We start from the raw sequence: 22743 nt of genomic DNA, 5'->3' as shown, positions 1-22743 counted from the left end.
AGTCCATTCTCTTTTCAGGTATACAGTACCACGGCTACCCTAACTACAGCGCAAGATACTTTTCCTCTCAACAGCTCCTTTACTTCTAGTTCCCCTTTTTTCTCACTCACACATTTTCATATTATTCCTGTTTTCACGAAGCTCAACATTGCTATGAGATTAACTTCTGTCCTTATTCCAATATTCTATGGCATTATATGATTTTTTGTTTTTCAAGATAGGAACAAAGTCAAGTCATACCAATTCCAGCCACCACAAACAGAGGAAAATGCTTACAGTCAGGAGTCATGGGGACCCCCACACCCCCCACCCCCTTACTCAGGTGCTTGAAATGCTATATAAACAGAATATATAGATTGTGCCCTCTTCCTGCTGAAATCTTTGATTATTTAGGCAGCACTCTATGTCAAAATCCATTTCAATAATACCCTAACTGGCTCAGCAGCCTCCTCTCATTTAGTAGATTCAAGCATTTCTTGCTGATGGAAGGCAGAAATCGCAACTAAAAGATGCCATTTACAGTAAATTTCTCCCATGACTGTAATGTTTTATCACTTACAGTCTTTTGGACAAGATTCCATATCTTGCTGAATGTGTCATGAAAAGGGAAAACAAACATGAGGCGGCAGCAGCGGCAGCTTTGTCACATCTTTACTGAACTCATTAATCAATGTTTGTACCGTTAGTGAACTAAAAAACCAGGCAGGACAGCAAAGGCCTGAAATGCTGCCCGCAGCCTTGGGGCTTTTTTTTCCTCCCAACACAAATAATCTGCCTGTATTTCATACTGCTAGAAGTCACATCTTTTATTCAATTATTCAAAATACTTCAGCATTAATCATATTTTATGAACCCAGAGTAAAGCCAGGTTAATTGGTTTGTGCCAGATTATGAGTCTAATCCAGGAACTCCAAGCAGTCAGGTCAGATTAGCTGTACTTCATTCTTTTTTCAGAAAAAACTAATTACACTGAAAGGTCCTGATCCTGTATAGTTGAAAAGTATGGGAAAACTGTCATTAAACTGAATAAGAACTTGTTCAGATAATAAACCCCATCCAATCTGTGTTGCAATAGGAAAGAAATATATCTAATCAAAAGTAATGTAAAATGCTTCACATACCTCTTTAAAAAAAAAACCAAAACCAAACAACATCAAAACAACACACACACACCCCCCAAACCACAAAAACAAACAAACAAGAAAAATTCCTAAAAAGTGTTGGAAAACATTCGTTTATAACAGAAAGCATTCATTTTCAGAGTGCTTTGGGGTTATAAATATTTCCATCTGGATAAGTAGATTATTGGAACTAATTTTCTTTCCCTGCACATTCTGTACGCTAAATTGAGGAGGAGTGAGATCTGGTGGGTTTTTGCAGTAAGAAGCATTCATTCAAGGAATGCCCTCTGACGTGTTTACGGCAACATCAGGTAATGACTATTCATTACATCAAGTGAAAACCTTTAAAACTTTCTCCCCAGGTCTGCTGAAAACAGCAACAACAAAGCCATTAGGAAGAGTCTGAAAATCATGCAAGTATATCCCCTCTGGAAAGCCTTGAATGAGGCAGTCTTCCCAGATGGTCTCCTCGTTTCTCATGGGGAAAGGCCCTGGCTGTCAGAGATGTAGAGCACCTATAGTTCAGTCAATAAAGTTTCTGCTGTAGGCTCAAAAATGAGAACTGATTTTGTAAAACTACTAAACCCCCACAATACTCACTTTGTCAAAATTGCTTTTCTTTTAACCATTTTACATCTTAAATATCCATGACAAAAATGCATACGAGACAAAAAAGATGCAATGGAGTTCGGCCATATCTTCCAAGGATGCTACCTGGCAATAAAATGCAGATCTGGATACTGCTTATTAATTGAGTGTGCACAGTGGCTTGAGTTGAGTACCTTCAGCCTCCTCCTTCCAACTTCATCTCAGATCTGCTTTGATCTTTTTGTAGGTGATTTCTTGCTTACCTATTATACTGCCTGGTAGCTGATTTCTTGCTTACCTATTATATTGCCCGTGTTATTTGTGCTAGGGTCGTAAAAGCCAAAAAAGGGCAGTTTTAAAGGAATTGCCTTCAACTTTTTCTTGCAAGAAAGATATGAGAACTTCCTATTCATCCCTGCATAAAGACTGTGAGGGACTGCAAAGACATTGAACACTCACAAGAAAATATCAGATTCCCATTACTGCTGTGAACATTATTCAAGCTCAGATTAGATAAGTAATTAAACCAGAAATAGCAATTATGGTCATAAATTTTTATACTCACACCTAAGGCAAAACCCGCTGGATCACAAATGATCCTGAGCACCCCTGCCTCTTAGCCTGACTCTTCCAATGACTAATTCTGTTTGTTCACATCATCAAAAGTGTCAGGGAACATTATTTACTACTATTTCATCAATTACACTTTAATTCCTATTATCTTCATAGATCAGGTGAATCAATTAATAAGTAACCAAAGCTCATCAAAGGCAGATGGTCATGAAGGGACAGCTATTTCTGAACAGAATCTTCCAGCATCATCCATATTGTTAATTGACACAAATGAAAACAAACCTGAATGCTTGAGATACAAACACTCTTTCAGAAGGGAAAACAAAATGAGGTTTTTCTCATCTTTGCATTTTGGTGATGCCAGGTGAAGAGAGACATATGCCCAATAATAGCGAACTACACACCCTGTATTTGCTGTAAGCGAATAATTGACCTGCAGATGTGACACGCTAAAAGCAATAAGTGCACCTGTAGGGATTCTGTAATTTACCCTGCTGTGAGACAGGGAGTACAGGGCAACTGGTTATCCACAGAGGGTACGATTACCCAGCATGAAAAAGTATTTAATGACCTTGCAATGCCCTCTCTTTGATAGCCACTTGTTCTGCGTGATCAAAAGTATGAGGCTGCATACCCACCATAGAGTTAATAAACAGTTTCTTCAGGAAATGTCTTTCTGAGCACCAAGAGACTACAGATTTCTACAAATACAGCTGACCTTTTCATAACACTTAATTCCCAGGTGGTAGCTGAAAGTGACGGACCCATCTGTAAAGTCATGCTTTCATCAAATTAAATGTTTGACAGCATCCAGCAGATTTAACTTTCATCTAAGCAGAGATACAGTAACTTGCCCTGTTTTCAACAGTCTGAAATTTGAAGGTGAACACACTGATTAATTATCTCTTTTCTTAAACCATTGCCATTTTTAAGATAGAGCTTCAGCTATCTAGTGGGGAATATGCCTATAAAGTAAGGAATAAAAAAACTCAGAATTGAGTAGATGCTTTATTCAAGATCAAAAGATAGGCAGGTGTCAAAATTCATCTTTGATAACACATCATCCATCAGCTCTGAGCCTCTTCCAAAAGTTTACATTTTTCTTTCTGCTGTTACAGTAATGACATTCTGCAGAACACATCACACTACACTTTATATCCTCCTATAAAAGCAATTTCCATTCTTGTTTCTAAGTCTGTATTCAAGTTTAACTTAAGCTTTGCATTTTTGATAGTCAGTCATATAAAAGGTCCACAATTGGCAAAAAAACATTCTTTCCTATTTTAAACTGCCCAGTGATTACTAGCAAAAGGCAGCACATACACCATTAAGAAGTGTTATGTTTCAATATAGAAACTTTACTCCTAACGGCTTGTTCTTTCAGAATAAGATTACTTCATTAGCATGGTGGAATGAGTTTGGGTAAATGAATGGTACCTATATTGTCAGTAAAGCTGAAATACTATTACATACATTCTTCTCTAGGGAGATTCAAGTAAGATTTAAATCAATTCACAGCACATTTTTTATGATATAAAAAGGGGGAAGAAAACTGGTACATCTGGTGTGAGCTGACCTTCCCTTGGGACACAAAACTATTGATCCCATTTTCTCCAGCATCTGTTAGATGTCATGGTAAATGCAATTAAATATGTGGTATGCTGTAATTCTCATTTCTCATGCTTTCCTGCAGGCAGAAAGCACCTTTCCAAATTCTAATATTTACCCCTTATAATATCTATTCCCACTGTCAAGTAACAACAGCTGGACTTCACTAATCAACAGGGAAGTTCACTTTATGTTCCATTCTAAACTCAGACCTCTGATGTTTCTCTAATGAAGAGATGAAAAATTTGTCTCTCCATCTGATTTTTTTTTTTTTTTTTTATCATCTATAGGGTACTGACCTGGTCAACACTCAAATTCACAGACGCTAAATGAGCATGATGTAATTAAACCATTTACTACATATATAACACTTAAACAGAGAAATTTAAACCAAGTATTTTAACACAAAGAAAAAGCCATTGTTAATATGTTGGAAGAATACTTGCATTCATTTACATTTCATATGATGCCTTTCCAAGTTTTAAAACAGTCTTGGTATCACAGATCCAAAGGATTTTAAATGCAAACTTTGTTTCACTAACCAATTCAATGATGTGTGCATTATACATATAACACTCGGTCTTTCATCTGTATCCCAAACAGAGATCATGCTCCAGATAACTCCATTGTTAGCCAACCATACACACACCAAGCTTTCTATCTTTTGTACACAGATGAAAGATTGAGACCCATGGCATTCAGAGACCATAACCTCCTTTTAATAATGCAAACCCCCCCCACACTTAATATTTGCTAGCCATCCAGTCCTGAATGGACTGAAAAATCAACCTTTATCTTTTCTATATTAGCCACTTCGTCACCAATGAGTAAGTCTTCTATTAAAATTTCTGGGGTTTTTTTGGTGCAATTTCTAAGTCATTCAGGTAACTCCATAGAAATTCACGTCAATAGGGGGAAGCGTTAAAAAGATCATAACCTGGCCAGGTTTTGAAAGAGTTCTTAGTCATTGCGAAGAACCAGAGCTTAGAAAAAGTCTGACTGATTGTTTTCAAATAAAAAAAAAAAAATAATCAACAAACAAGCTTTTTTGTCTATGTAACACAAAAATCACTTGCACAAGGGTTTTAGCAAAATCTTCATTAAATGTTGACTGCAATAATTACAAGGCAATTGCTTTTACAGGTGACTTGTTTGGAGGTTTTTTAGTCATGAATCTAAAGCTACTCCTCCCACAAGCCCCCAGCTTCAAAAACTTCTTTATAGAAGTCTCTCATTTGGTGCCACCACACACCACAGCATTATAAGCTGAAAACCAAACTCCACACCACTAAAGCAAACAACCTCAGCTTCTGACATTTCAGGAGGAACCTCAGTTTGCATTTCTGTGAGCACTGGAAGAAAGGGTGAAAAGACTGGCCACATCGGTGGCATAAAGAACCTTCCAAAATACACTGACAACCCCTGAGTAAAACACCATCATTTTCTTAGCAAGAACTGTTACTAACAACATCTTCGTTCAACTTGAGGATGAACTTTCAGAGAGATTTACCTATAGGAAAATTTGAAGGTTGAAAGAAGCCAGACTTCACATAAAAATTCCAGTTTCCAAACATGTTAAATTTTAAGATGCATTCTTCCTTCATATTTTAATAGGAACTCAGACAGATTTAATAAAGTCTCAGCTAGATTTCTGAATGACTGCTTGTGAAATACAGAACCACGCCGCAGGAATAAAGCCCTGACACAGAGTGATCTGTAATGCAAAAACTGCCAGACTTTGCAGGTTTTTACTAAATCTTCAGCCTAAATTACTTTATTAGTCAGAGCTACAGAGAGATTAATATGGCCTTGGCGCCCTAGAGCCAACTTAATTTGGTACTACTGTCTATACTGGCTTGTTAAGTGTTTTTGTGTTGTTCTTTTTCTTTTCCCATCCCACTCAGATGTTCAGGCATTATGGGAACCTGAGCAGGATTACTACTTCTATCAGTTCAAAGTGCAGACAGCCTTTGCGGGTTTTTTTGTGGACATCAAAATCAGAAATCATTTGAGGAAACATCTCCAGTACCCTGATCAAGGCCTGCCGTACTTCCTGTTCTTTTGGGGACAAAGACACAGAAGAAGTGGGGTAAAATTACTCCTTTTAGAGAGGGATTGCAAGTAAACAATTTTGGTGCAGGGGAAGTTCAGATAATTTTATACATCTGACCAGTACAAAGCAATGACCATACATTTAATATGTGTGCTATAACTAATTTTCTCATACAAAACACCATCCATCCTTCCTCTCTGCTTTCACAGTGAAAAGGTTTGAGAACTTTGCACATTTGGAGCACACGTTGGAACAACTTCTTGGCAGCTACACAGGTTTTGAGATCCAATTTGAAAATGATGAAGGAATATTCCCTGACCCAGGAAAGCACTTAAATGTACGCTTTACTTTACAGTAGCAATCGTAGTAGTTCAATTTTAGTGAGCTAACACTTTACTACTAAACCCCATCTATTTCTGAGTATGCAAAAATAGAGAAGGTGCCTTCATGAATCTGGATTTTGCTTTGCAAGTTTTTCCCTTCGCTGATTTCATGGCTCAGTAGTAGCAGAGAAACAACTTTGCCTGAAGAACTTTGCAGCTGAAGATGACTGTCAACTTTGCAAATAGAAACACACAATTTTCTCTTTGCTGCTCAAAAGTAGTTTCCAAAAGAGGTGGGAAGACTGGAAAAAGTCGGTTTGGTATAAAACATTAAGGCTTTATTCTCCATCACCAACCTGAGTTTTTGACAGGAGAGGGAAAGGGTAGACTAACAGCCCCAAAAGTGATAAACAAATGGGAAACTCCTCAGGATAGTTGACTTTCTGTTTAAGTAGAAACACAGGCTTGACTGTAAACTCTGGGGATCCCGATCAAAGCAGGTCACCCGCCTTTTCAAAACAGACCATCTGATCTCCATTTTGTATTAACAATAGATGAACTGACAAACTAGCCACAAGTCTGACATAACAAAGGCTTTCAGCCTACAATAAACTTACCTTGAGGCTACAAGAATGTCGTCTTTGAATGTTTTCTGGCATTACTGGATCTGTCTCACCCAATTAATATTAACACACTACCCGGCCAATAAAAGGACTTCAAGGATTTGTTGCCCATCATCATGACGGTAATGAAGCATTCAGCACAAGGTAAGAGTCATGTGGTGGATTTGTTCTGGTTTTAAAAATATATTCAGTGAAGTAAAATTCTAATAACATGCTGCAATACACTTTTATTATGTGGAGGTTTGTAAATTTTTCTCCGGCATCCTGTGGCTCAAAGCTGCTTATAAGTGTTATTTAAAAATCTTAAAAATTCACCTGCCATTCACTCTCAATGTCTTCTCTTTTTTAGGAAACTTTTGGATACACACACATATAAGCATGCATACATACAGGGATATACCTATAAATATATATTCAAAAACATGGTTTATAATTGCCAAAATTTCTATCATCACTACCACAAGTTAAACACTGTGAACAGTTTCATTACTGAAAGAAGATGATCTGTATTTTTTTTCTGTATAAGCGAATGTGAGATTTTCAAATTTCTTCCAGAAACATGCATGAGGCTAGCAGTCGTAGCTACACCGGCATGAAGGTTCATTTACCTTGATGAAAACCAGGGTAAGGGAATCTAAGCAGAGCCTCCATACACTTCCAGGGCTAAATAGCTCCTCTAAAGCTTTTATCTACACTGAACTCCCACTGGGAGTGTCAACATACCTTGATCTCTTTGTACTCTATTCCCCATCTATAAAATGCAGATTAGTCAATGCCAAAAGGGAGCTCTGTAATGTATTAGAGTGTGTCAGGTTCTTCAATCACATGAATCACAAATTCCTAAGTACCACTGCACAAATAACCACACTTCTTATTCCAATGAAAAAAGTTTTGGGCTTTAATTGTTATATTTTAACATCTCTTTTTGAAACACAAAACCTATCTCGTTTGCAGAATCTGAAAAAAAATAATCTCCTGAGATAGCTGCAATCTCAGCATAGTAATTACTGCATCTTTTAATATGCTGATTTTAAAAGGCACACTTACTGAGAAAAAAACTATGTGATCCCCCGTGTTTGGCAACACCATCAACCAAAATCTAGCGATAAGAAGTGTACAAATGCATTTCATGGGTGGAGAGCAACATATTTCATAAAAAATTGATCTCATTTTGCATATCTCTAGACATTGGATCCCCTCTATCACAAATGCTCTTACTGCCAGTTAACCTTCGATTTTAACAGGCAGCCCATGCCTGACATTTAATTAGTGACCCAATTACATCTTTTGCTGTTCTCAGCTTATTTTACCATTTAGAAGCAAATGAAAGAAATCAAGACAGGCTTCCATGAGGAAGAAATTACAACTGCCTTTATCAGCTTTAGAATAGTCATTCCAGCAATATAATGAGATAAGGACTTTGACCATTTCTTTAGTATAGGGATGTTTGGCTTAGATGCTCAAAACCATTCCCAGGGATTCTTCCAGTAATTTTATGGGAACGCGACAGTTGTAAAAAAAAGAAGTATCAGCGTATTATGTACTGCCTGTGCTGCCATTAACACTACTAACACATGGTTCACCTGCCACAGTACGATAGATGTACACTGGGACAAAGGATTATCATGAGTGGATAATGAGTACCTAAATGCTGATCTGTAGAGGTCTGTGTCCTCTCTTCAGTTTAATTTTACTCACCCTACAAAGATGTCACAATTAACTAGCTATACATTGTGAAGATTTTACAGCATCTGCTCAGGTTTCATTATGTTTATACAGCACAGTTAACTAGTAATCCTGCATATCTGCAACAGTATTAAGCTCCTTTCCCTCTTCCCAGCCCAGGAGAGGAAGATATTTGTCCAACTGTTCTCTTTTTAGATACTTTTTCCCTGGTGTTTTGTTTCTGGAAAGATGCTCCCATAGAGAAGTTTTCTGAAAGTTACAGCTTTTACTCAGAAGTCATTAGGAACGTGCTAGTGCAATGTCCGTGCTAGCAGCAGCATCCCTAGCTGGCTGCTTGCTGCCTGCCTGAGCTCCTGTGATGGTCTTGGGAATTAATCCATGCAAATGAACAAACTGAAGTCTAATCCCATGAAATCTCTCCGGTTGTTACTGTTCTTGTATCTTCCTTGTATATTATCCTTTATACGCATCCCATCACATTTGCCTGGCATTACAGCTGTACCACAGGGTTGACCCAAAGTGCAGCAGCCAAAGTTCTCCAAGAATTGAACCCCCCTTTATTGTCAGGCTAACGGAGACAAACCGAAGTCCCCTGAGTTAACTTAGAAAATCCAGCAGTCCATGTCACCCAGCTGCACTCTTGCTGAGTACCAAGAGCATTCACACAAGAGTTAAAGCAGAGCGGCTAACGTTCTGTTAAATCCCACCTTGAATTACTGCACACAACCATCCCACACAGATGAACCCAATTAAGGGCAACAAAAATTAACTGTTCCTCTCATGCTAGTGGGGAACTGGGATCCAAGACTGATGTTCATTTTTAGCAGGAAGGGAATCAAGGCAAGAAATCCTTGTACCAGACTCACTAACTTCAGATTTTATTTATGCCACTGCACTTATTTAGAAACCAAAGAGAATGGCGTGGTTGGTTTTTTGTTCGGGTTTTTTTTTTTTGTTTGTTTTTTTTTTTTTTTTTTATAATTAGTTACTGAATCGTTGAGGCAACAGCCAGAAATCTCATCAGTAAAAGTCTGTGCTAGGGGTGTCTTATTAGATCTGTTTTATAGATTTTTTTGAAATTCATTTATCTTTCTTTAAATCAATTTGAAAGTGACTAGCAGCACATAATTTTCTATTTTTACTAATTACATCTAAAAAGCAATATTAGGATGAGACAGTTATAAATAAAGCTTGTTTGAGCTGCATGTTGTCACTATTTTATAAAGTTTAAGTTGTACCAAGTTAATAGATGGAACTTAGAGCACATGTGGAAAAAACAGATTTTGTTAACCCTTGCTGTGCTAGCAGCTGAAGACCATTGTTATTTCACTAAAAAATGCTGTGCTACCTCAGTATTTACATCATTCTTTCCGTGGCAGTCAAAGCGTTAACAAACATCTGGAATGTGCCTTTTTAAAGATCATGAACACATTCAAACTACTTTTATCTTGGAAGTGATTCGGTGTATCTCATCGACTGTGGTAAAAAACTGGAGGAGCTGTCACATACAGTAACTGAATGGTTTGAAGGAAAAAACATTTCCAGCTGTAACATACAACAGTTTCCTAATAACTCTGAATACATTCAGTAAATGATCTTTTCATGAGAAACGGACTAAGTTGTATCACAGAACCGAAGGACAGCCAATGAATATATACTAAAACTAGGATTTAAAATTTATCATTGAGGATTTGACAACTGGATTTTCTGATTTATGAGCTCCATCCTCTAATTACTGAACTAACTCTTTTTTCTTTCTGTATCACGAGCAGTAAGAAAGGTTAGGGTTTGAGTGGAAAAGTTGTATTTGATTATTTTTTCTGTTGCCAACACCACCTATACTTTATATGCTTTCAGCATGTTCCAACAGGCAACTGGCTAGATGATGGTAAGTTTGCAAACCTACACAAGTTAAAGAGAACTGACAGTAGAACAAGGGGTCCAGCACTGAAATGAGTTGTGTTATGCAGAAATACATCTGTAGACTCACAGCACTTGAGATCCCTTGAATCACAGCCTGGTGAAGTTCTGGCTGCCAAACTCCCCTGTGGTTAAATGTTTCAGTCTTTGACATTTTGACTACCTACTAGTCCACGAACATGCTCTCCTTTGCCTCCCAGGCAGATTTGCAATCTGCAGTTAAGTTACAAAACCATTAAATGCCTTTGGAATGTAAGAAGATGGTCCTGTCACTTCAGGTTGAAGGAGTAACAAGTTGTCCACCAAGACAATGTGGAATCTTTGCCAATATGCAGTCATGGGCTAAAGCAGCTAGTGATAAGTGAATACTTTGCCGTGCAAACACTGGGCTTTTCTAGCTATGTGTTTGATGGGAAAAAGAGGTGACCTGCTTGGTGGGTGTATCTTACAGCAGGATATCACTGCATCTGCTGTTCACAGTTAATTTACAAATAATTAGTATTTGTGACATTCTATAAGGTACAAAGAAAATTGCTTTCTACTGCACATGGGTACTTTATTCTGTATTTTAAGGTATAAGAAAAACCCCTTTGCAATGACATTTAACTGTAAATAAACTTTCATGTGGTTTCTAACTGAATGTCCAGATAAGCATACACATGGCCAGAAAAGCTGTGTCTGCTTTGTTTTTGTAATATTGAGGAACGCAACCTCTATAACAAAACACTCTTTCCTGAAGTTAATCTACTTTATCCTCCTGGATAACAATTGCGTATTCTATCCTCCCAAATATTTTGGAATGGATTAATACTAGTCATGCAGACTTAGGTTTTACATGGAACTAGCAGGCCGGACAAACCTCTTTGCTCAGTTTTCAAGATAGACGTTCTCAAGACGTTGTTCACCACCCTGATCCAATATTAGGCAACTGATGCATTTGAGTTTGCCCTCAATGGATAAAGAACATTAACCTGCAGAGTTTTCAGTAAAAAACCCTATACATTACCTATTAACAGGTTTTTGCCATATGGCTTCTTTTGTAACCCACTTTCCCATGCTGGGTGATGTTACCTGCTACAAGACTCCTAACACATACTATTCAATGTACTACGTCAAATTTCTGCTTATTGATTCTCATTTTTGTGCAGTTGATGAAACATGTCCATCTACTGTGATGAAACAGCTTTTTTCTAATGCTTTGTCTATGTGAGGAAAATAATGCATAATTTTGTCACTAAAGATTCTCTCATAATATTACTTAAGACTAATCACTCTGTATTTTGTCCTATTCTTTATCTTTTTTATATGCCAAATTATTCCATTATCTATCACTACTCCTTTCTTTCCAGAGATTCCTCCCCTTGATTTGCCATATTCTTTCTTATTGTTCCTTTCTCCCTTCAAATCCCTGCTTGTCTGCGTATTCAGAAGTTCCTGTTGTTCCTTTGTTCTCATAATATAGTCTCTCACATCTGCGCAGTGACACACATCTGCCAGTCCCAGTCCTGCCCTTCGCTCCAGTGTTGCGGTCCAAATTTTCCTCCATTTCTCAGATAGTTCCTGCAGACTAACAGAGCTTACTGACAAGTCCAACTCTCGGAGGAAAGATGTCTTCAATTCACAACCAAGGTATCTATTACCCAAGTGAAATAATTCCTTCTTAGCTATCATCATCAGCATACTGTGTGTGTGCACACAGGCCCCTCCCTGGTAGACAGAAATATTGCTCTTTTTTCTGAAGCTAACAGGGTTTGTATTAAGCCCCAAGTAACCCAGAAAATATAGCCACTGATTTCCTAGAAATTTACTTCATCATCCGCTTGCTTACTGCAAGACTACTTAAATCTTTCCCTGAAGACGGAGCAGAAGAGTGGAGGCCCCACATGCTGGGAAATTGTCTGCCACATGCATTTTTGGTTTGTGGAGCTTTGCTTAGTTAATCAAGCACAGAGTAAGCTATGAAACCCCAAGATGGCATCTGCCACACCTAGAGAACATCCTTCTCTGGCAGACAAGACAAGCTGCCAAGTCCACTGGAGCAACAAAAAGATCTTGAGGAAGTTTTGGCCCATGCCTTCTAGTAATTAAAGTCACTGTACAGCTTCCCATTTGCCTTCCACAATGATTAAGAAGCAGGATCATTTGCTGGTTCACAGGCTGCAAGTTGTAGAGGGAAATACTAACTCCAGCTTACCTGAAAGCAGCATTTTTACCCTTTATTCCTCACTAAGGGTATTAGCCTGCTCTTTTAAACAGAAGCTCTTTGCACTCTGCACACACAGAATTTACACAGAAACATGGTTGCAATGCAATCAAGGCTGGCACAGCGAAGGGGCCTCTGTTCCCACCAGCATGCCAACACTGCAAAGACCCTTCAATGTTTTAATTTTAAATAACATCTTAAAATGGTCCACATTCCTGTTGCAAAAGTGTTCTGAAGAACAAAATCTACCTTGTAAAGACTATTTGTTTTCATGCAATTCTATATAAAAATATATATATATAATTTATGTACACAATTCTATTTCTCTGACAAAGAAAAGAAAAAGAAATAGTTACTCTTTCAGAACACTCCTATTTCCAGCTGGACTGATTTCTAAATGGTGCTTGTACCACAAATGATTTTTGATATTTGAATTTGGACACAAAAAGCCTCTCACTCTTCCCAGAAACCAGTTAGCTACCAGGGCCTGTGGTGCTCGATAACATGACTCTCTTACAACCTTGAGAAGCATTTCTCCCCCAGATAGCAGCAGCCAGGTTTCTCCCTTTTCTTCCTAATTAACAAAAAGATACCAGCATTAAGGATCCATTTACTACTGGGTACACTTCTTGCTCCTTAAAGTTATAACCTGCCACGGTAACACAACAATTGTTGAGGAATCAGTAATGCTGTCACAAATGGACAGCTTTAACTACATTTGGAACAATTTACAGGTACCAAGGAACTTAAAATTAAATTCTGACAGCTTAAAAATAAGGATAGACATGAAAGTAAATGAATTTCCAAGAGAAAATCCAATGGACACAAGATTTACCCACTACACACCTACACTGCAGTTCTTTAGGTCAGTTTTGCACCTATTTACTATTCACACAACTAACATGAAAAATCAGGCAAGATAAAAATGAGTACAATTAATCCAGACTTAAAAAAACCCCAACAACAAACAATTGAAGAACTTGCATTAAAACAGCAATTTGTAACATTTACTTGTAAGGATTAACCAAAAAGCCCTCATCATTTTAAGGTAGACAGTACCAAAAAATACTGACTATTAGTCCCTTTTGGGAAATCTTTGATATATAACTTGTCAGATGTCAGAATCAATAAGATAACTTTTATTTCAACCTGTTACACATTAGTGTTTACAAATGTAATCTTTTTCTATCTCTTTGGAAAAAGACTCAACAGAGACAACATTACACTGTAACGCAGAAACCGGTATAAACTAGGTCTTCAGATCCAGCTGAAATGAAAACATTGGCAAAAATATGCTTTAAAAAAAATAGCAATGTGCAAGTCCGCTCACAAAATAAATACACTAATGCCTTATTGTCTTTGAGAAGAACAGAAAGTCTGCATATATAAAGCTAATGAAAGGATTGCTCAATTTATCGGAGCAGAAGTGCTTTTAAAACCTTGATAGAACGTGCAGATACTCATTAAACATCGCAAGTAGCTCACAGGCAAATGGGCATAACTTTCTCCCATGGGAATATGCAGCAGATGATCAAAGACAAGCAATGAAGAATAAAACTGCCTAATATGACAGTCAAGGCTGGAAGGATTTGCTGAGATAAGAAATGGTTCTCAGCGTTCTGGCAAGTGCATTGTTGTCACACGTTCCGTGCTTTCCATTTACAGAGTTTCATTGCTCTTTTTTTATTTCAAGAATTAGCATATCAGAAGGTGAAGCCTATAGCTTTGTGTTTTTTACTTATTAGCTAATCAAAAGCATGTGTTTCTATACCTTTTGATTTAGAGTACAAAGAAAAAAAAATGATGAAAAAAATCCTAACTATTTTTCAAATCCCTTGCTTCCCTGAAAAAATACAGGCTACCTTGGCTGAAGGAATGGCAAAAACTCTGCTCAGGTAATCAGAGAATGCATAATGGTGAGTGCTAGATGAATGTAATTTCACAGTTAATACTACGCAGTTGATTTGTGATAAGTTTTTCAATGCAGTCAAATTGTAGGAACAATTTACTCAGAATTTCCAAACACTGCAGGTGAGAATTCTGGAAGCCTATACAAAGATAAATTCAGCATTAAATATCAACTTGAAAAATAAAAATCGACTGACCACACTTAAAAGTCATGAATGTCTTCACATAAACAATCAAGACATGATTATTTTTATTGTACAAAGAAAATGATCTGTAACAGTTTTAGGCTTTTTAAGGAGAGTGATTTCACCAAACTGAAAATGTTTGTGTGCCAAGAAAGAAAAATAAGGAATAAGTTGTATGTCAGACAATTAAAAAAAAAATAAATATGTCACCAACGCTGCATAACTCACAATCAAGAAAAAAGGCTATCTATATACAGAATAAATATATTTGCACAAGGAAGAGAGAAAACAGCCATAAATAAACAGGCACACATGCTCAGAATGGCTTAAAAAGTTTTTATTTTAAAAAAAAAGTGGCCTTTAAAAGCATGAAGAAAAAAAAGGTTCAGTCTATGTATATGTACAGGCTCTGCATCAACCTGCAATGCAAAAGTGTGGAAATACACATATAAATACTATTACTTTTGTTACATAATCTATCAGTAAGATGCTTAACAGAGGTGATGGTGTACTGAAAGTAGAACTAAAGGAAAAGTAAGACATAAGAAATTGGCAATTACTGGAGATGTGAGTAATAAAAGTTTTTTTTAAAAAAAACTGTGTTAGGTACAAAAGAAGTCACAGCAATTTTGCTTTTTAATTAACAAATGACAATGATTAGCTGTCAATACTGATGTAAATGGACACAAGTATTCAATAAATTTCTCTATCTGGAAAATAAAGCAGAAGATACAAGTCATACCACTTAATGGTGATAACATTTATCTCATTTTAGAAGTAACCAAGGATGATGTTAAGGACAAGCTTCTAAAGTTAGACCTTTTTAAAGCAGCAGGCCTGCATAAGCTTCAGGCCAACACCTTCAAAGAGTATTTTTCAAGGAGCAATTTCTACCATCAACATAAATTCTGAATAACTCTTTGAACACTGAGCAAGTTCAAGAGGTTTGGAAAAAAGTAAACATGCTAATACAGCAAAAAGATTACTTAGTGATGTAATTAGGTAGAGACCTGCCACCTGAAATCAGTCCTGGGCAAAATTATGGAACAAGCAACACAGCCTTTTTAAGTACTTAAAGAACGACTATATCAATCAAAAGTGTTTATGGTCTTGTCAATCTAACTCAAGATATGTTCTGATGACATTACACACTATAGCGTTAATAAAGTTAAAATGTGCTGAGATGATAAACTTCCCTGAGGTATGCAATTCAGTGTTGTGTAATATTTTGCTTGAGAAATAAGAACACTACAAATTTAATGTAACACATTAAATATACAAAAGATCAGCTGACAGGTTTTAAAATTTAATTGGATGTTTTTCAAGCAGAGGCCAAAAAGAGCCAAACCTCTACCCTAGTACTACCGAACATAAATCCAGAAACAAAGAATAAAGACCGTATTTAAGCAGTGAGGACTTTATCCTAGAAACCAGCAAGTGAAAAGGGCATGCTGGTCACAATAGCTAAGGCTGCTGGGCAGCCACCTCATGCTACTGCAACATCATCTTCAGACATTTATGACAAATGTGTCCATCTCTAAGAACGGAGAGAAGAAGGATACATGAAATGACAGACAGTCAGCTCCAGTTCCCAGAAAATCATGGAGCAAATCCTCCCAAAGCCACCTCCAAGCACATGAAGGACAAGAAGGGGACCAGAGAAACCATCAAGGATGCAGCGAGGGCAAACCTTCCCTGACAAACCTTGCTGCTTTCTGTAACTCAGAGGACAAAGGAGGACCAGCAGATCTTGGTGACCTTCATTTCAGCAAAGCTTTTCTCACTGTCACTCACTATGTATCCTGTAGCAAAATTCCCGTGACATGGTTTGGATAAATGGTCTATAATGTGGGATCTTGATCCTTGGAAAGATTCAAAATTCAACTGGACACAGGTCAGAGCAGAGCTTTGAGCAGGGAACTTGGACAGCGGCTCTCCAGAGCGCCATTCCAATCTGAATTACTCTTTGATTCTGACTCTATAATGAACCGAGCATGAGGTCCTAATACAGCATTATGGAGTGTTTAATCTTGCAGATTAAAGGAAATGCGTAAAAAAAGAAGTTAACTAAATTCAGGCTAAGAGTAAGGTGTAAAAGATCACATCAATGTATCTAGAATTTTAGTGACCTTACCAAACAGTGATGGATTTTCTAAGATGTATTCCAGTTCAAAATTAAGACATTAAAGTCAGTGCACTTCCACATCTCGTCTCTTCCAGGAAGCCTATGAGTTCATCACAATCCTCTTCTCCAGCCTTACAATCTATGCATCTCTGACAAGCAAGCAATATTTTTTTTTCCCCCATTCTAATTCTTAGGAGAATTATGCTCTATTATCCCAGTGATGGAAGGAAGAAATAATAAGGGAAGGTGAAACAACTGCAGTACAAATAAACCAAGAATAATGTTCCGGTATTCAAGAATCCAAACATTCAAATTAGTCCCAGCAGAACATTAAATCACTGCTCCAGGATACCATCAGAAGTATAAAGCTGGGTAAACTGTTAGGAACTCTACAATTGCAAGTATCACTTAGGGAGAAATTCTGACAAAGAGAAGTGATAGACACATCACATTGTGAATATACAGCATTACTTCTTTAATGTTTATATGCCCACAGTGTTTTGAAAACAAATGCTTTGTGCATAAAGAGATATAATAAAAATTCTTACTACTTCACAAGATCTCATTTTTTGTGAAAATATTTTTCATTGTAAACATTTGATGTACACATCTGCTAGAGCTCAAAAAATCAGAAACTTTAAAAAAAATTAAAAATCACTAGTACTAAAAACTGCAATACACACATAACATAGGGAGTAAAACTTCACCCGTTATGTTCCTATGCACCCAAAATTACAGGATTCATAGGATTTCTTTTATAACCTTCTCCATCGAAAACAGTATTTTGAAATTTGTGTTTTTAACTGTGCAACATCTATGATGTTATTCAATGCACGGAAGTCCATGGATGCAATTTTCAAAATATAATTAATTATGATTGGTCATAGTTTCACAGGCAATTTGAAGAAGTTAATCACATATCCAAAGTGCTTCTTTCCCTTTTCAAATTAAAAACAGAACCAACACCAGCATTACTTAAGAGTTTATATAATGTAATTATATCCTCTTACTCATGCACAGGCTACACTTTTGTATCACTGATTTTGTCTAGGGTGTAAGTTAGTTCCTGCAACCAAGACAGTTCCATTGTAAAATTCTGTTGTTCTTTTTCCTAAATAACGAAAACAAAGCTCAATGCATGTAATGTATAAAACTCCAAGCTACTGCCAGATTTTCAGAAAAGTGTCACAAAAGCTGATGCAGCTTCACCAATTCACCCCTATTTGGATGTGCCCTCTCCTATGCTCAACACTTCAGAACACACAGTTTCCACTTTAACTACAGTTCAAGACTCAACTGTCATTTACACTTATCTTTTATCCTCTCTCTGCTATCGAATTATCCTTTCATCTCTGACCACCCACACAGTTCGAAGGTTTGGATTTCAATGGAACAGACATTCTTTAATGTCCATAATATATATAGTTCTTGCCATATGCACTTCTCTTACCATTTTTGAAGGACTTTTCTAATGTCTTTTTCTGACAACAAGCCAAATGTTTCTCCTTCCACAGAGAAAAGCAATGACAAGACAGGAGAAAAATAAAGGCAAAATCCCCTTCTTAAGTCAAACAGAGATGGTTTCCCTGTAACAAGTAGCAAACTGGCAATCCAAGGAGGTGGTGAACCCACAGCAAGAGTGGAAATGGTGGCCCACAGATGTAAACATCTGAAATGCTGCAGAGGAAAACATACATGCAATTATGCCTTAAGTCCTCATGGGAGTATGTACGAGTGCAGCTGATGACCATCCTCAAAACATGCGGAGCTTGATCCAAGCAGAGTCTTCCACAGAGTAATGCTGCCAAAATTGCAAGTCTAGAAACATATTTCTCTTCTTTTTTTGTGCATTTGTTTTGTGTTTGTTTTCTAGCATACTTGTAGGCCAGAAGAAATACTGAGCCAACAAACAACAGAGAGGTAGAGAGTATCTTCTACAAATCTATTTCAGATTTTCCTATCATGCAGAATAAACAACAGTTACTGTTTGGTTACAGTTACTGAACTAATGGGTTACTTGCCCGACAGTGATTTTACAACATTCTGGTGTGAGGATATAAAATGCTGCAAGAAAAGATGCAGTACGAAAACAGCTTGTAAATACATTAGGAGCAATAAAAATGAAGGAAAGGAAAGGTCCTTTCCTTATAAATACTAAGGTAATGGACAAATGGAGATGACCGACGCATTCAATGCCTTTCTGCTTCACTCTCCACAAAAACATTCCATTGTGATCAAACCCTTAACATAATTAATTTCTACAACAATGAGAAGGGATGAAAAAACTGAGGAAGTGTGCATTTGGACATATTCAAGTAAAAGAATTGTCAGTAGAGCCTGATGAAATCACTCCAGAGAGTCCAGGGGAGTATTGACCACTTCCCTGAAGAATTCAAGGATGATGAGAGAAATCCCAAAGGACAGGTAGGCAAACAAGGAAGGGAAAAATCAAGAGAATGAGGATTTAGAAAATTACAGAGCAATAAAATAAATAATAAAGTAAAGAAAGAAAGGTTCTAATCTAGGAAAAAACATTTAACCATCCCTAAGTAAGCATCCAGAGGATAACAAAATGCCTGAGGATGGCCAGCACAGAGCTGTAAAAACAAATGCTGTCAAAACCAACCCAATTTTCTATAGCCGTCTACAGTGGGCTAAAGAGAAAGGTAGATAGGACCTACCTTGACTTCAAGTCATGCCCTTGACACATTCCACTTGACGTGCTTCTAAGCAAACCTCAAAAATGTAGGTTTACATGAAACCACAACAGAACAGATGCAGGACTATCTGGAAAACTGCTCTCATGGACAATTACCAGGGATTTCCTGGCAAAACTAGAGAACATATTAACACAGGCATCAGTGGCTCTGTTCTGGGCTCCGATGCTTGGTTGCTGATACCGTTAATGATGGACTGAACGCACATATACAACTGGCTGGGGAAAGAAACTGAGAGGAAGGGCAATTACTTTTGAGGATTAAGTTAAAAACCAAATCTTGCTGAATTGCAGATGCAGTTTGAGATTAAAGACAAGTGAGAAACTTCACCTACAATACGCGAGTCATCAACACAAATGGTCAGCGACAGACTACGAAAACAGGATTTGAGGAATTTATCATGCATCACAGGATAAGTGAATGAACAATGTGATGCAAAATTTGCCACAAAGGTTGAAAAACATTATTCTAGGAACGCACTAACAGGAGTGTCATTCATAACACCTCAGAGCAATTAGTCCATTGCTATCACTAGTCCAACAACAAGTCTCAGGTGAAAGACAACAGGCAAACCGGTGGCAATCCAGAAAACAACACAGAGGAGACGTTTAGAAATGTGGTTTTAGAAAGGCTTAGAGGAGTACATGTGTGTGTGTGTGCGTGTGTCCACATGCATGTCCAGGATACAAAGGGATGACTGAGGAATATGCTCCATGAACACACTCAAACATAGTTAAGTTAACAGTGATCATCAAATGCTCCTGCATCTGGTCTGGGGAAATGAGAACTCATCAGCTGAACTTGCAGCGACATAGATTGAAGGTATTAGGTCAAATTACCTCAGTGTACATTCAGCTGTGCACTGGAACAGAGCAACCTAAGGAAATAGAGGAATTGTTTCATTATTGGAGGATTGTTTCAATAAACAGGTTAGAGACATCTCCCAAAGACATAAGGGTACTCCATGTGACTCAGATCAAGAGGATGCACTAGACACCTTCATGAGGGCCTTCACACAAGGCTGTCTCTGATCTGTCTTTATGTTTGCTTATTGCCCAGCCACACGTCTCTGAATTGCCAGCTGCTTTAACATACACGTTAATCAGTAACAACTATATTAGATGAAATTGAATCTAGCTTTAAGAACCGTTCTGAGACACCAAGAATCTCAATTCCTTGGGTTTTTTCCCCCCGCTGAACTACATTTCATTTTTATTGCATTGTGGTATGTATAAACCTTTAGTAACTGTGTAATAGTGTTTGCACACCCACCCACCATTTTCTCTGACAAGATTACAATGCGATAAAACCATACAACACATGAAAGCGCATACTTTAGTGGGGCTCCTTTAGAGCAGCTCACTCTCATGTGAAACAACAAATCCCAAAGCTGTCCTTTTTCTTACCTCTTCAGATTAAACTCAGATCTAAGTCTCACGATTAAGTGCCATTTCTGAAGACTAGCTAGGACTCAATATTTACTAATACTGTGCTTTCTGCTTGAAGCACTGTCACAGATACAGCAGCTGGTATGTTCAAGTTTATTCACTACTTCAATGGGACAAACATATTAATCGCAAAACACACCTGGCAAGAGCTGAACGTCAACAAGGCTGATAAAAAGCAGAAGTCTGAAAAGAAGATGTGGGGCTGTCAATGTGAACGTGCGGCACCTTCAGTAACTACTGGGTGCTTGAATTTTTTCAGTTTGCATCACAAGTTCAGCCAGCAAAATCTGCATACAGACCTCAGCTGGTCTTTGAAGAGTGAGAGCTGTTAACTGTGCCTGCTTGAGCAAAAGGCAGCAATATGAAGCAAGGTTATTTCTGCTCAAAACTTTCTAAGGCTTCTTTCTTCCTTTTTTTTTTTTTTTTTTTTTTTTAAATATTTCAGAACTAGGAAGCTAAAACAAGAAAACAAGTAAGTGTCCAAAGCAAGTACAGATATAGGATCTCTCAACCAGTAATTTATATCATACTAATCTTCTGTAAGGGATGTAAACAGAAGTGCTATTTTAGCATACATGCAGCCTCTAGGCTTTGTTTGTAAAACGTTCTGGATCAGATTTTCAGTTTCAGATGCATAAGTTATGCCAAGGGGAAAAAAAAAAATGGAGCACAAAGCAGACTTCACTGCATGTAGTTGTCCCTTCCAGGCACAAAGCAGATTCTGTCTCACACAACGACCTGTCTTCAGTGTGTCATTCTTTGTTTCTCACAATTAGCAGGGCATCAGGCCAGAAAAAACACAAAAAAGCATGGTTCATCACATCGCCTTTGTGTTTTTACATATTTGGCTGGTGAATTTGAAAATATGCACACTTCATTCTAAATATGTGCTGCAATAGATAAATTGGCCAAAGAATAAAATGTAAAGTGAAAGAACCACAAACCCCAGAAATGAAAGAAAAGACGCACGCTTACTTTATCTTTTAAAAAGAGCAGCAACTGTAATTAGCCTTTTCCCTAGTTCTTCCTCCATGAAAAACTGTGTTTTAACAATCTTAAACACCAAACAGCTGATCCTCACAATAATTCGTGAGGCAGCTAAGTATCCCATTTCTTTTTTATAGAAGCAAGCAGAGACAGGTCAAGGTCCAGGCTGTAAGCATTTACTCACCAGAGTCATCACGTTGTTTCAGTACTAATTCTGTGAAATAGCTGCTCCAATATGGAAGTAAAGAGGTTCACAGGTAGGCTTTAAATGAGTCTTTTAAGTTCACTGTGCAAATCATTATCAGAAATTCAATTTAATCACAGGAGTTCCCGGGGGTGTTTTATATGCTCAGCCCATTACAGTAAGCTACCGCTAGGAACAATGATAAGGTAATAAAGTGGCTCCTGAAAAACTTATTAAATGTGCTTTTTGTATTACTGATACCCATGGAGATGACTGAGTGCTTCAAAACCGTGATGCCATTCTACAGATTGTTTTACACAAAAAGGGTCACAAATCCACTCCAGCTCTTTAGCTTTGTGTTTATAAACAATTTAAAGTGAAAAGTTTATTTCTGGTATTACGGTCATCAGGGACAGGGCTATGTTGAATGAATATCAGGTCTGCAGAAAGCAAATGATGAAAGTGTCACATGTGAGGGGCACAAGCCGAAA

At 37.5% G+C, this 22743-nt stretch overlaps 1 protein-coding gene across 3 annotated transcripts in view; it reads right to left on the bottom strand.

Annotated features, from left to right (window-relative positions):
• The window catches only part of MACROD2 (mono-ADP ribosylhydrolase 2), an 892531-nt gene that overhangs the window by 146897 nt on the left and 722891 nt on the right, over positions 1-22743 (bottom strand). The gene's annotated exons all lie outside the window — the stretch shown is intronic.

The sequence above is a fragment of the Falco cherrug genome, chromosome 13 (genome assembly GCF_023634085.1).
Source record: "Falco cherrug isolate bFalChe1 chromosome 13, bFalChe1.pri, whole genome shotgun sequence".
Classification (NCBI taxonomy): Eukaryota; Metazoa; Chordata; class Aves; order Falconiformes; family Falconidae; genus Falco; species Falco cherrug.
The sequence above is the reverse complement of the archived record's forward strand: the minus strand, read 5'-3'. Positions and strand labels throughout refer to the sequence as shown.